This window comes from Podarcis cretensis (genome assembly GCF_951804945.1).
Source record: "Podarcis cretensis genome assembly, chromosome: 11".
Classification (NCBI taxonomy): Eukaryota; Metazoa; Chordata; class Lepidosauria; order Squamata; family Lacertidae; genus Podarcis; species Podarcis cretensis.
The window spans coordinates 31677476-31691632 of record NC_137180.1 but is presented as its reverse complement, the minus strand read 5'-3'; the positions used below and the strand labels follow the sequence as shown (position 1 = coordinate 31691632).

The window sequence follows — 14157 nt, the reverse complement described above, 5'->3', positions numbered from 1 at the left end:
TGAAGTCATTTGAAGAAGCACAGGATACGAGGCAAAAAATGCATAAGTAAAATAGCTGTATGGAATTTTATTTTTTTTACAAGTGGAAGCTTTTAAAGAGAACATGGTAGAAGTTTGAATGTTTCCTTCCTCATGGACTAGATATATGGGCTTTCAGATGTCATTGGCTGGCATGGCCAATGATCAGGAATTATGGGAGTTGGAGTCCGACAACATTTAAAGAACCACAGGATTCCTCCCTATCCCTGGACCATATAGATAGTTGGTCGCTAGTCCTCCCAACTCTATTTTTCTGTAGTCAAAACAAAAAAAATTCCTTCCAGTAGCACCTTAAAGACCAACTAAGTTAGTTCTTGGTATGAGCTTTCGTGTGCATGCACACTTCTTCAGATACACACACGAAAGCTCATACCAAGCATGCACACGAAAGCTCATACCAAGAACTAACTTAGTTGGTCTTTAAGGTGCTACTGGAAGGAATTTTTTTTGTTTTGACTATGGCAGACCAACACGGCTACCTATCTGTAACTGGAACTATTTTTCTGTACTTATTACAAAACTTGCCCTTTCTTTCTTTTCATTTCCTGCTTTGCAGAGATGGTTGCTTCTTCTTGTGTCCACTGTCCTTCACAGATATGCCTGGTTTTCAATAAAAACAAAAACAGAAAATACCACAAGATATTTTTTCTCACTGTAAAGTTGGGTCAGGTGTAACAGAAAATAGAGGCAAATCACTACAGGAAGGCTGTTTACCTCAAGAAAGCATTCTTTATTACTCATCTTTTACTTTCCCCCGTCTAAACTGCCCACGTCCTGATATTATTAGGCTGACCAAGTTTAACTTGTGTGTGCAGCCCCAATGTGTGTAAGCATGCTAATTCTTCATGGCTACAATGAGCCCCAAATCTTCACTCTGACAGACTCCACAGGAATTATGTTGTGAAGTGTTGGTAGCATTGATGCATTCACTGATTTGCTGGTCTTGTTTTGGTGTTTTACTTCATTAACACCAACCTGATTAAAAAGAACACCAATAAGCCTAATAGTGAAGGAAAAAAGATACATAAAAACCGAGGGAATGCTAAATAAAAGCATCTGCTTCCCTAATTGGGTAGTATGGTAGCCTGTGAACTGGGGATGAATCAGTCCCTTTGTAATGTGGTCATTTGAGAAATTAGTGGCTGAGGCCAAGCTGTGAAACTCCATATTGAATCTTGATTTTTCCACGAACTCACTGGGTGGCTGGACACATGCCACCATCTCTTGTCCTTATCCTCTGCTACATACTGATGATGACACTAACCTATCTCACAGGGATTGTGACAAGATAATGTTTGTGAAGTGTTCAAATAAAAAATGAAATAAGAAGCTCTGTGCTGGATCGAGCCCATCTAGTCCAGCATCCTGTTCTCAAAGTGGCTACACAAGCAGGATTCGAGCACAAGATTACTCTCCCCACTGTATTCAGAAGCATTACTGCCTCCAACTGCAGAGGCATAGCATAGTCCTCATCATGGCTAGTAGCCACCAATAGCCCTTTCCTCCATTAATCTATGAAATCCTCTTCTAAAGCTATCTAGGTTAGTGGCCCTCACTGCCTTCTTTGATCCAAAGGCAGTGCTTGTTTAGCTAAAAAGGGATTAAATAGGGAATCCACAGGATGAAGGGGTATTCACTGGTGGACGAAGAGGAGTGCGGGGAGCGCACCCCCCCCCCGGCAGCGCAATCCTGATGGGGTGCCACTGTGGCTATATCCCCCACCCGCGCTGGGCGCCACGCCCCCAGGACACATGCCATGCTCCCAGGACATGCGCCATGCCCCTGAGGGGAGCGCGTCATGCCCTCTGGACGTGCGCCAGCCCTGCCCCCATCTGCTCTCCACCACTGGGGGTATTTAATATATTTTAAAAAGTAAATCTAAAATACCGGTAGTAAACAGTCCTAATGTTATGTTTGAATTCTGAATGAAATGGGTTGCTTTCTACTAAATTTAAATGTCTCTTAAGTTTCTAAATAACTGTAGTACACTCTTTATTATATTCAACTTACATTTCCAGGTGATGCATGTTACTAAAAAAGAATTATCCACTGCACAGAAGCTCAATTTAGATATTCTTTGTCGTTCACTCCCTCCTTCTCTTTCCATTATAGCTTCTGCTTCTGCCTCAATTTTCTCTCTTGACACTTTCACCCTCTTCCCACCATTTATCAAGAGGTTTCCTTTATAGTTGCCCTTAGCTGGTGTGGTGTTGTGGATTGCGTGACAGAATTAAGAGTGGGGAGAACGGAGCCTCACCCCACATTACTCACCTCACATTCCCTCTCCTTAAAAGAATGCTGATTTCTTAACACATTTACTTGAGTGTTGTAAGCAACTTTTTTGTAACGAAACAATTTCACCTTAAAATTGGTCCCACGTACCATAAGCTGGTCTAGGGAGTCTACCATTTTATGCTTCTGCTTCAAACTGGCATGAAAAGAATTTGGCAAACATCCTGATTCAGAAGCTTGCTACGTGTGTAGGACCTCCAAAACATGTCTGGAGTTCTAATGTCTCAAGGGGCTTTTCCTTTGAAACACTGCCATGTCCACAGCAACTCCAAAACTACGCTGCAAAAGAGAGACCTACCTTCCATCACGCAGTGCTGACAAATCCCTTTGATTACCCAGAGTTCTGTGTGTGTGTTATGTACTGAGTTAAATAGGATCCAAACTGCAGCAGTCTGATTGGTCCTAGAACAATAGGATCCAAAATGCAGCAATCTGATTGGTCCTAGAACAATAGGATTCAGAATGCAGCAGTCTGATTGGTCCTAGAACAATGCAGCAGTATGACTGGTCGGCAGGAGCCACCCAATCCAGCTCCAGATAGAAGTGAATCCACAACCTGATTGGCCTACAGGAGAATTCCGGAATTAGCCAATCACGTGCAGCCCATTGTTTAAATAATGTATATAAAGCAGATACTTTGAGGGGACTTCCATTCCCTCCTCACCACTATGAGCTGAATAAAGAGCATGAAATCTGCTCTCGACTCTGAGTATATTTCAGTGTGCATTGGGGTGTCCATAGAGTTGGGAGCAGAAGTTAGGTTTAAGGAGAACCCAGTATGTGTCGTACACTAGCTCTGACACTGTCTGATAAATCTCACCTTAGGCAAACTTGTTCAGTCAGAAATGTCTGAAATTCACTGAGGTTTCAGGGAAGGCAAACTATGCAAGATCATTTGGGGGCACTGCTGGCAGCTGATTGAGCATTCCTGGGTTTACAGGCCCAACATGATATTTCAGGCAGCTCTTGCCTCCCTCCCTTTTAACCTGTCGCTGAGAGTCAAGGCACTAGGTAAACAAGAGTGATTTCAGCCTCACACTGTGCTGCTTTCCACAGCAAGTGGTCATTTGTTCCAGTTTCCCATGACCGCATGATTGCTTGGGATTGCTCTCCAAAAAACACATTGATCTGAAGCATGAGACTTCATAACCCAGGAAGGGGAAATGAAAAGACATTGCTATTTAGTCCATGTTATAGCAAAAGCAGTAGACTATCTGCTTTGCATGCAGGAAATCCCAGGTTCAATTCCCAGTATCGCCAGGTAGGTCTGGGAAGAACTTCTGCCTGAAATTCAAGAGAGGTGCAGCCAGTCAGTGTATGGTTTGTTATTCTTTATTAAATTTGTATATCACCCTTCATCCGAAGATCACTGGGTGGTTCACAACATAAAAATATAAAATGAGGACGCAAAATACATAATAAAACAAAAACAAACCAAGAAGCCACCTCCCCAAAACACATTAAAAATGTCATAGAATGTTAATCAGCCACAGGCTTGGTTAAAGATAAACATTTTTTCCTGGTGCCTGAAGGTATGAAATGAAGAGAGAGTATTCCACAAATGGAGAGCCACCACAGAAAAAGGCTTGTTCTACTGTTGACACCGTCTGGACCGCTTGTGGAGGAGGCACATGAAAAAGGACCTTAGATGATGATCACAGGGTCTGGGTTGGTTCATATGGGGAGAAGCGGTCTGTGAGATATTGTGCGTGCCATGCCGCAGCACCCCACAATCTTTGGCCCACGGCAACATCTCTGCTGCAATGACTAGTGATTTTCCAGGACTATCCTAGGACTTGGGGGATAGGTGGAGCCTATGCAGCAGTGGTCCACAAGCTGCATTCAGGTTGTGCACTGCATGCCTGAATTCTTACAAATTGAATTCTATGGAATTGAAATTGTAATACAATAACAACACAATATAAGAAATAAGAAAGAAATAAGAAAAGCAATAGAATGCAATTTAAAATCTAGCACAGTGCATTGTGATTTCTCAAACAGGCAGAAAAATCATTAAGTGGTCTGCCAAGACTCAGCAATTTTTCAAGTGGTACATGGAAAAAAAATATTTGGGGGTCACTGGTGTAGGCAAAATTAACTAGATGGACCAACGGTCTGACTCTGGATAAGACAGTTTCCTATGTTTCTAATATCATCACAATTCAAGAAACAATAATGACTTTTTTTTGTATTTTCACACAGGTGTGTGTGTGTGTGTGTGTGTGTGTGTGTGTGTGTGTGCGTGCATGTGTGCGCATTCATGTGTGTTCAAAGAAGTTCACTTAAGCATTCAACTTATATTTAGCCATTCTTCTTCTTGGAAAATACTTTCTTTGGCTGTTAGGAAAATGATGAGAGCTCTAAACTCATGGAGAGAATCCAATTTCTCCATCAACCCCTTTCAAAGCAGTTCCTCTTTGGTAGCCTTATTCCACTCTAATGGCAGAGCAGTAAGCAAGAGAAGTACTGCCAAGTGGTTCGTGTTACTCTACATTTTATTGCAGTTTATGTTAACTGTGAATTCCTTGACAAAAAAAGTAGAAAATCTTTCAAGAAGCTAAGGAAAAATCTCCTAATATGGGAACAGGTGAAGCAAGCTCCAAAAACCTTATTTAGAAAACGGGCAGTATTTTTAAAATGGCGCCGAGGTAAGACGCGCTTACCGGTGCTCTTCGGACTTCTTTTAATCTTCTTTTAATCTTGTATATTTTATCTTAACTGACCCAGTCAGTTTTTGAAGTATTTTATAATTGCTGCAGCCGCATGCTATGGAAACTCTCTGAGAGATTTGGCCCTGCTCCAGACTGCTGCAGCCTGCTCTTTGTTTCTCTCTTATCAGCGAGCCGGCCTCAGCTGCTAAAAGAGTTGAGACATTATTTTAATTTATTTTAATCCTTCCCTATCCAGCCCCAGCAAAGCCCTTCTTGTTATCTTAATGTCCGGAGGGTTTACTCCCCACGCCGTCACTCTCCTCAAGTCTGTCCGATAATAAGGAAAACGGGTGACAGCTAATTTATTGCCAACTCCGTGTTATGCTCTGAACTATAAGCTATCAAATTACAAACAGCCACCCCAAATCTTGCCTCAATTTGGACTTCAGTCTACAGCTGGGTGGAGTTTTTGACTTCCTAAGAGACATAGTTTCTGAAACAGGAAGAATAACCCCTGACTGGTAACAAAGACTTACAAATGGTACTTACTAGGAAGAAACGTAAGGACCTGGGGATAGCGACAAGTCCATTGTTCCAGGAGTGTTATGAGAAACAGAGTAAAATCACGCAATACTTTTCACATACAAGGGACAACGAGAATGGAAATGGAAACGAGCAAAAGATGGCTGAGATGATTGAGTCGAAGCAGGATGAGGCCCTTCTTTTTTCCTCTGCTGCTCAAGATCACTCAACCTTCTCTAGAGGAATACAGGACTCGGAGAATAACAACCAAAATAGAAATACAATGAGCCTGGCCCATGAAATAGTCTTGGCTGAGATATTATCCTCAGAGTTACAGGAAGAAACCCGAAACTCCCAGAAAACCCAGACTTCATCTATGGGCTCCCAGACGGAAAACAATGACTGCTATCCTCAGGACTGGCTGCTCTCTATAAATCTGGATCTGGCAGCTATGAAAAAATATTTAACAATAACAAATGGGCTGCTCCTGACACTAGTGGAAAATTATTCCCTCCAAGCTAAAGGCTCAGAATCTCATGGTGTTGACCCACCAACCATCCCTCAAGAGTCAGAATATACAAAGCAACCAGCAACCAGCAAGTGCACACAAGGATCATCAGTGGAAAATCATTTATACCAAGGAAAGGACATAGGGTTGTATGTCTCTGTCCCCAAAACTGAATCTCCTACCCAAGTAAATCAAAAGAAGCGAGGTATCAGTAAGAGATCCCATAAGAAGAAAGCTGAAACTAAAAAGAAAAGTAAGAACATAAAAACTACAAGGAAATCTGTCATAAACCGACGTGCATGTAAAGTATGTTGGAAAAGACTATATAAGCTGATTCCAACAAAATCAAAAACAAACTCTAACAAACCTGCTACACACGGCAGCAGAGAGAACAACAGTGTGGATCCAGGAAAAAAGATCCAGCTGAAGTCCTTGAAAGAAACACCATTGCTGCCCAACAAAATAAGTGAGGTAACGGAATCACTACCCGGGTGCTCTATGCTGAAACCTCAAGGACCCATAAATATTAAAGAAGACTCACCCCATACCATTAATTATGGCAGATCTCAAGATGAGCCAGTAGCAGGGCAAGATCTGTCCCAGGATAAAGGATGGAAACTGATACTGGCAGATAGGAAGTTGGCTTTTCTAAACTACCCGAAGCCAAAGGGCTTCCTCACACAGAAAGAACGCTCGGTGCATTTTGTGAATACTTTAGATGATATGCTGCCAGGGAAAATAAAATTAAATGACATTATCTCAGTAGATTTCATATTCTACAATGGATACTCCCTGCGAGTGATTGCCTCCTTCAAAGATCAAAACTTGGCTAAATATATATATAGATTAAGACATTTGCTGTTAAAGAAAAGGATAACGGTAACAAGATATTTTGAAAACAGCACATGTTTGAATTTGTTTTCTGATGATCTTACGACAGCTGAGATAAGATTTACTCGTAAAGCAAAGGAGGAGAGAGGACACTCAAAAGACAAACTGGAATATACTGAGCAAGGGTCCCTGAAACTAAGACAGGAGATGAGACTGCCTAATGAGGGGACTGATAACTTCTATCCAGAAGAAAAGGCATTAATAAATCAGTTTGGATTGTTGCCTTTCCTTGCCCAATCTGAGATCTTGGGAAGATTGGAGACCCTTAGAAATAAGCTAACAGAGATGAATGTTCAGGAAAAAGTAAGAGAGAAAGATCCGGCAACGGACCAATTAAAGAAAGAGAACCTCCTTGAAAAAGCCAAGACAGACCCCATGAAAGATTACTCCTATAATACCTCTGCAACTGCAGAGATAAACCTGTTAACAATAGATCTAACACAGAGCGCAAGGGACAACAACAAACTACCATCTAAGAAGGAAACCATCCCTATGGCAACCATGAAAGACTACCCTTACAATATCTCTGCAGCTGCAGAGATAAATCTGACAGCAACAGATCTAACACAGTGCGTAAGGGACAGCAACAAACTACCATCTAAGAAGGAAACCATCCCTATGACAACTACAACGCGCTCTTGGACTAGCATGAGATACCTGGATGAGGATGAACTTGGTATCAGACAAATAGAACACCCTAAGGTAGATTCGCCAAAAAAAGGAGTACTGATCACTAATGTTAGCACGCTGCACCCTTCAATCGATTCCATTGAGTATCTGGGTGATAATACATCTATGGACATTGCCAAAATGAACAAAATTCAACCAATAAATAAAAAGATAGGCCCTAAAAACCTTTTAAAGGCAAATTGACTAAGATCAACTTTTGGCAAGACAACGTGCAACCTTGCCCTGCTAACTTGGAATATTGCAGGTTGGCAAAAGAGGACTTCTGACCAATCCTTTGCTAAATATATTCAGAGACATGACATTGTGTTTCTCCAGGAGACCTGGAGCACAAGTGAAGTGGAGTTAAATGGCTTTTCTGCGTTCTCCCTCCCAGGTCTCTTAAGTACTAGAGGGGGGCGAGTTAAAGGTGGGTTAGTTACTTTAATCTCAACAAGGCTAAGGGCCATATTTAAAAAACTAGACCCACTAGCCCATCTGGCCACAGCTGTGCAAGTACAGTGGAGAACCCACAGCTTGCTGCTGATTAACGTATATCTACCCCCACAAAGAGAGAAAAGATTGATAAGAAATACCTGGGCTCAGTTAGAACAGTATCTTGACAAACTATCAAATCAATTTCCTGATGCCTCTGTAGTGGTGGCAGGCGACCTAAATGCCAGAACTGGACAATCTGATGAGGCCTTGTATGCCCATTTCCATGAAACAGCCCCCATTATAGAGGAAGCCTACTCAATACCAGCTAGAACCTCAAAGGATAAAGGCTGCAATTATGCCGGCTTATGCCTATTACACTTGGTCAACAAGTTGGACTTGGTTATACTGAATGGCCGTACTGAGGGGGAGAAGGTCGGAGAATTTACATTTATATCTAATAATGGCGCCTCCACAATTGATTATATAATCGTGTCGTATGATCTTCAAAACAAAGTTTTGGAATGCAAAGTGGAGGAGCGCTTAGACAGTGACCATCTGCCATTAAGTGCACTCGTAGTTGCGGGAAAGGATTTATCCTGCGCTGAGAAAATCGAACATTCGAGCCCTACAGCTTTGGAGCTCAGATATTCTCGTATCAGATGGACAGATGAACTGCATAAGGAAATTTCAAGTAGGCTGTGTTCAAAGGAATTCCTCATTAAGAGAGATAACCTTATAACTTCCTCAAGCCATGAATTAAAAATAAATTTATTTCAGGAGTTAATTTCACTCCTTCAAGATTCCCTGAAGGAAAAAAGGAACAGGTCAAGTAGGCAATCCTCAGTATATAAAAACTCCAAACCCTGGTTTGATCAAGAATGTCAGGACATGAAGCTAAACTTACTGAAAAAATACAAGAATTATAGATCTGCCAACCTACCCCAACTCCCCACGGTCTGGTTTGAAGATAAACGAAATTATAAAATCCTGATCAAAAACAAAAAACTCCTGGCACAGAAAAGAGAATGGAAATGCCTAATAGATGCATCCAGAGAGAGAGACTCGGCCACCTTCTGGAGAATGGTAGCAAATGGAGTGCGATCTACCTCCTCAGAAGTGGAGTATACTATACCTGCAGGGACATGGGAGGCATTTTTCCAATCTTCATATTCAGCTCTGCCTTTGACACAGCCACTAACACAATGTGAGGCAGGTGACGAGTGGCCTCCGGTGTCGGTTGCGGAGGTCAGGAGGCTTATTCAGGCACTCAAACACAGAAAAGCCCCGGGAGCAGATAATATCTCTCCTGAGCTTCTTAAAGCCAATGTTGACTGGTGGGCCCCAGTCCTTGCCAGCCTATTCACCAGCATAGATCAAACAGCAATAATACCAGAGGACTGGGGATTGGCAATCATCGTTCCCATATTCAAGAAAGGCTGTAAACTTGATCCAGCCAATTACAGACCAATCAGTCTCTTAAGCATCATCAGCAAACTCTATGCAACTCACTTACGTGGAAAGTTTGCGGACTGGCTGGAACGGGAGCACATCCTTAAGGAAGCCCAGGCTGGTTTCAGGGCACATAGATCAACTCTAGACCAAGGACTGGTATTGCAACATCTAGTGGAGAAATACACCTCAAAGAAAGGAGGCTCCCTCTATGTAGCCTTTATAGACTTCAAATCAGCTTTCGATTTGATACCCCGGCACAGACTTTGGGAAAAATTAAATGCCACAAACATCGACAGACGTCTTTTGCTTCTCATCCGTAGATTACATGAAAATACTCGGATCCGTGTTAGATGCGACCGTTATGGGAACCTATCAAAGGAAATCCAAAGTTTCCATGGTGTCAAGCAAGGCTGTGTTCTTGCCCCTATTCTATTTAATTTCTATATAAACTCCTTAGTCGGAAAGATGGAGGAAGCAAGTACTCACCCCCCAAACCTAAATAATATACCAATTCCAGTCCTTTTGTACGCAGATGATGCGGCACTTATTTCCTTCTCTTGTGTGGGCCTAAGAAAACTTTTACGAGCTCTTACAGAGTATTGCGAAGCCGAAGACCTAATAATAAATTACACTAAATCAAAAATTATGGTGTTCTCCAAGAGAAAACTCCGACATAAATGGAAAATTAATAACCAACCTATTGAGCAAGTAACATCTTTTAGATACCTTGGAATAATCTTTGATGAGAAGGGATCTTGGTGCCATCAGATTAAGAATTCCATTGCAAATGCGCAAAGATCTTCTAGAGCTATCATAAGATTTTTCTACAGAAAAGGAGGTCAATATGTTCCTGCTGCCTCCCAGGTCTTTGTCGCAAAAATACTTCCACAACTGATGTATGGCACCCAGATATTCAATTGTCAAAAACTTAAGTCCCTGGAATCTGTACAAACTAAATTTTACCGCTCCCTACTAGGGCTACCTACCTGCGTTTCCAACGCAGCCATTAGGCTGGAGGTAGGTCAACTCTCTATAAATGCCAGGATATGGATCTTGAAGATTCACCTCTGGCTAAAACTTATATTTTTCCCAGTGGGAGTGGCTCCATTGACTCTATTAGACCCGTTCCAGTCTAAATGGAGAGTGTCGCTTTATGAAAAATTGAAGGGCCTGGGGCTTTCCTCACAAGAACTTATAGCCTCAGGTTTTGAAAAGGCTAAAAGGATGGTGAGCCAGCGAATAGGAGATGCAGAGCTTCAGGATCATATGAGCAAGATAGATAAATATCCAGCCATCCAAGATTATGGAAAAGGGTTTAATCTAACACCATATTTGCTGGATCTACAAATCGCAAAATACAGGCGGGCGTTTACCCTTACCAGATTTGATGTACTGCCATCTGCCTTACTAAAGGGCAGATACGAGGGCAAACCCTATGCTGAACGAGTTTGCCCATGTGGTCTGAAAGAGGTGGAAACGGCTTTACATGTGTTGCTACACTGCGACCTTTACGGGGATATTAGGTCACTGTTTATCTCCCCCATCGTTCAGAAATTTCCAGGTCGATCTGAACTTCAGCGGCTGAAAATCCTACTAGGAGATAAAAACCCAGAAGTAACACTGAAAGTGGCCAAATTTTCTGCGGCTGCGATCAAGCGGAGGGCATTAGCTGTAAAAAAGTAAAAGACTTGACCCCTGGACAAGCCCCCTTATCTTTTAAGCCTATACATATATTGCAGTGCATAAATGTGCATATATGTGTGTGTGTGTGTGTGTGTGCATATGTGTTGCTTTTTATGTATAATTTTACAATTTTTTTTTTTTTTTTTTTTTTTTTTTTTTTTTTTTAAATTGACACCATTACTCCCTTTGTAAACTATTGTTGTTCCATGTTTCTCTGGTCTATGACCGTAATAAACTCATTTCATTTCATATTTAGAAAACACTGGCAATGACAACTAATTTCAGCTGCTTCATTTCACAGTATTTAAAGCACACACACACACACACACACACAATTAATTTTTTATGCCAGAGAATATTGATGCTCTTGTTACCAGCATTTACAAAAAAAATGGTTGTGGATATTCTCCTTCTTTTTGGTTACTAATAGCCTGGCGCTAAAATGTGCTGTGACAGCTCATGAATGAGTAGAAATGGCTGTAGGACTGCTGTGCCTACACACACACTGTACAGGACTACAAAGCATGGAATCGTATGCTGGAACAGTATTGCATGGTGTATTCCTATACAGTATATGGCTTTGGAAAAGGCCCACTGAATTCGGGGTGCTCAAGGATTTCAAGCAGTTTGTGTTTTTAAGTGAATTGGCCTGATTTGTGCTTCTCAGACTAACATGCTAATTGGAACACTGTTATCTTTCAGTTTGTGCACTTCTCCGAATTTCCCAATGCAGCTTTTACTTCAAAGAAATGCATATACAATGCATATCTTAGGTTAAAATATACAGACTCACAAAAGTATATTTTAGGACAAAATGCATATAAAAATGCATATTTTGTGAGAAATAATGCAAATTCTTCCCCCCCTTTTCTTTTTAATCTGCAGAGTGACATGGAAATGCAACAGAAAAGCTGTTGTGAATTAGCTCATGAAAAACAACAACTGACATGGGTTGAATATAGATTGATTGATTGATTGATTGAGCCATCCATCTGTACACTGAATTCTACAGGTAACAGATTGCAGCTTAAGTGTTGCAGGCTAATATAATAGTGCAAACGTTTATGAGCAGCACATGCAGAATTTTCTTCCTCTTGTTCTCGAACAAAGTTTTTTTTATTATTATTCAGTGCAATAATATGTTCATGTTTACTTAGCATTTACATTTGTAAGAGAGACTGTGGACTTATCCACACTTCCCTTCCTCCACACTTTCTGGAGCAAACGGCAGTCCATGGAAAACCATAATTGCCATTTGTTGCGCTTCAGCTTTAAAGAGCAGGTTTTTATGGTGAAAGCTCCAAGGAAAAAAATTGATCCCTCGGACATGGAGCTTTAAAGTGTGAACCTGTGCCTGGAAAGAACAGGGCAAAATCTAAGTGTGGATAAGCCCTGTGTCCGATGGCCAAAGTAAACAAGATGAATGAGATTTGCAATTACTGTATTTTTCGCCCCATAGGGCGCACCGCCCCATAGGGGGCACCTAGTTTTTTTGGGGGGGAAATAAAGGAAAAAAAAAATATTCCCCCCCGAGCTTCCCCCGACCCCAGCCCCCAGAACAGCCTGCTATCCGCAAGCCTAGGGAGCCCAGCAGGAAGTCGCGCTGGTCTCCCCAGGCTTGTGGAGAGCTGCGCGAAGCCCGGGCGTGGTCTTCAGCGCGTCCCGGGCTTTGGAATGGAGGCAGCTCTGCGCAACCCTTGGGAGACTGGCACGACTTTGCGCCGGGCTCCCTAGGGTTGTGCAGAGCTGCGCGAAGCCCGGGACTGCAGGTAGCTCTGTGCAACCCTAGGGAGACCGGTGCGACTTCGCACCGGGCTCCCAAGGGTTGCGCAGAGCTTCCTGAAGCCTAGAGAGCAAGAGGGGTCGGTGCGCACCGACCCCTCTCGCTCTCCAGGCTTCAGCGAAAGCCTGCATTTGCCCCATAGGACGCACACACATTTCTCCTTCATTTTTGGAGGGGAAAAAGTGGTCCTATAGGGCGAAAAATACGGTACCTAACTGTTTACATTCATGTCTCACCTTTTGTCCAGGGAGTCCACACTATTGTACAAAATTCCTCCTCCTCTTGTGAGGACCACACCTGACAGGGTGTGTGACATAAAATTACCCAAAGGGCTTCATGGCTCAATGGAGATTTGAACCCTGCTCTCCCCAGTCGTTGGCCAGTGCTCTAACCACTATAACATATTGCCTCCCTGGATCATTAAACGTTTATTGCCACCCCTGCGTTTGGCAGCGGGAGCGTTTGCATTTGCTTTAGCAGAGTAAATGTTAGGCCATAAATTCACAATCTGTTTTGCGTGCTACCACTGAGCAAAGAGTATTGTATGTGAGCAAAGCACCCCTCCTAAGAACAGCATCTTTTTGCAAACTTTTTTTTTATAAATAAAAAATCCTTTCCTCTGCACCCTATGGAAGAAGACAATGACACCATTCTAGGCCCTGAGCCAAGCGCACTCCCAGTAAGAGCTGTGTGTTAACTGCAAGGGGTTGTTGACAGCTCCCTTCATGCTTAATTGCCCCCCCTCTCCTTTGCAACACCCCAGGAGTCAATGACTGCCGGGGGAGGGAGAGCCTCATTCATTTGTGGAATCCATCCACGTGGACTCGCACAAGCAAACCCACACAGAACCAGTGATCATGGCAGGCTAGGCCCTGGAGTGATATAAAAGGCAGTCTTTATCCAAAACAGACTGCCTGCATTTTGGAAATTTCCACCCCATTTCCTCGTGGACTGTTATTTGGAACAAAACATCAAGTGCTGGCGTTGGCAGCAGGATCAGTCATAGTAGCTCAAGCAAAAGTGTGACCATAAACCCGTCCAAGTGGAAGAAGTAGAGCACGCTGTTGCTATATCCACTTGGGTGTTTTTCCTTCATGTGTTCAGGCTTTTAGTATCTGTTTTCCACCCATTTCTCCCACCCCTGAGATCAGCTTTTGCCAGGCAAAAGTTTTAACACGGTGAAGCTTGGAGGCAGCAAGAACGTAATTTTGGTGCTTACTTGAAGTCAGGGA

The 14157-nt window shown here is 42.5% G+C and overlaps 1 protein-coding gene and 1 long non-coding RNA gene across 3 annotated transcripts in view; one reads left to right on the top strand and one right to left on the bottom strand.

Moving 5' to 3' along the window:
* LOC307226910 overlaps positions 1-14157 on the top strand; it is a 90594-nt gene that overhangs the window by 52792 nt on the left and 23645 nt on the right. For both annotated transcript variants that reach the window (XR_013843685.1, XR_013843686.1), the window contains exon 3: positions 12028-12154. This is a non-coding gene — a long non-coding RNA (uncharacterized lncRNA). The remainder of the gene's footprint in view (positions 1-12027; positions 12155-14157) is intronic.
* Positions 13111-14157, bottom strand: part of MBLAC2 (metallo-beta-lactamase domain containing 2) — a 643282-nt gene continuing 642235 nt past the window's right edge. Inside the window, exon 3 of the mRNA XM_079995810.1 lies at positions 13111-13136. The gene's annotated coding sequence lies outside the window, so the exon portion shown is untranslated. The remainder of the gene's footprint in view (positions 13137-14157) is intronic.